Genomic DNA, 1,715 nt, shown 5'->3' with positions numbered 1-1,715 from the left:
AGGGATTTGCTACAGGCTGTCAGGGACTGGGCAGAGGAGAAATGCTGGAGAATGGCTCCCCAGCTTGAGCCTTCCAGGGAGGGGAAGAGGAAGACAGTTTAGAATTACAACAGGGGTCACAGCCCAGAGGCAGATGAGGGGAAAACTTGGGAAATAATGGGAGAGGAGGAGGAAGAGGAAGCACCAGGGGGATGAAAGCTGATGGACACAGTGTCCTTAGAAAGCATTCCAGACCCTCCCTCTCCCAGAACCTGGCAAGCTTTGAAAGTAGCAGAGCAAAGAGCTCAAAGACAGAGGGCACTTATCAGCACCCATAAGAGAGATGATGAGACTGACGAACTGGGAGAGACAGGGGTGGAGATTCACTCAGGACAACGTCATTATCCAAGAGGCTGGGTTCTATAGCCTCTTTGTGTAAATACTGAATAAAAAGTGGATGGTAATAAGCATTTCCTTGTCTTTGTACATTCCTGAGCAACTGGCTGGGAGTCGCTGGCAGCAGCCTGGCTCCGTCCACTGTGAGCAGCATGCAGCAGCAGTCCCACCATTCCATCATGCTCTGCTGCTACCCAGATTGGATTTGGATTGTGTTGCAAATGAGGGGTAGCGAATGTTGCTTTCATTTCATTCATTCAGATGGCAAGGAGAGAGATAAACTAAAAAAAGAGACAGTGAGGAGGACAGGTAGCAGAAAGAGAGGGGGGGAGAAACGGGTCTCTGATCACATTTGGCTCTGTCTCTACCCACTTTACAAAAATGTATATGGATCCTCGTAACTTTCTTTATATATTTATTTTCCACTCTTCACCCCCAGGGGCCAACTTGAATAAAATATTATGGGGACCCAAGTAAGCCCCACCCCTCATAATCAATCACATGGCACAGTGTGCGCACACCATTGGAATGGGAATGTCCATCAACTTTGTGAGGGCCTGGCCCCCTCAAATATTTTATTGTGGGGTCCGAAGCCCACATGGCCCCTAGGAGTTAGCTCCTATGTTTCATGCTAAAGTCCCAGGGTTAGCAACAGCATCAAAAACAATATTTAAAATATTTTAAAACCACTTATATGTTCTTTTAAACTATGCATGTGCTAGATCTGATAGCAAACTATCCTTGCAGTCCATGAACATTAAGGGGGAAAGGCCAATAAGAGCAATAACATATGCTGCTTAGGGGTGGACCAAGATATTTTGATGCCTGAGGTAAAGAACAATATGGTATCCCACCCCTCCCAATTCCATATACAGAAGTCAGCTGAGTCACAGCTGCTTATTGGGAAGGAGGAGTGAGATGGTGGGGGGTTGGCATGGTGCAAACATGCTGCCAGAGCCAATCTTACATTCCTGCCACTTCGTTGGCACTACATCAACCTCTCTGCTGCCCTGTCCTTCCCCCTCTTCCTTGCTGGAAGCAGCATTGACTCAGCCAGCCCAGCACTTCATCCGCTGCTAGCACTGCAACCACTAGAGCAATCCTATATGTTTGTCATTGCCAATGCCTTGAGCAACAAAAAGGGCAGAGAAAACTAACTTTTTGATAGAAAGCTCTTTGAGTGCCTGAACTTGCATAAGCCATAAACTACCTTGTAGGTTATTTAACACATTGTGAGCAAACCTAATTCCTATCCTTGTGGAATAAAAGAACGAAAGGCTGACAATTTCAGGAACAATCAATTTGGTAGAAAAGGGGAAAGAAAAGTAAAACAAAGGAAA

This window comes from Podarcis gaigeae (genome assembly GCF_964106915.1).
Source record: "Podarcis gaigeae genome assembly, chromosome: 7".
NCBI classification, from domain to species: domain Eukaryota; kingdom Metazoa; phylum Chordata; class Lepidosauria; order Squamata; family Lacertidae; genus Podarcis; species Podarcis gaigeae.
The sequence above is the reverse complement of the archived record's forward strand: the minus strand, read 5'-3'. Positions refer to the sequence as shown.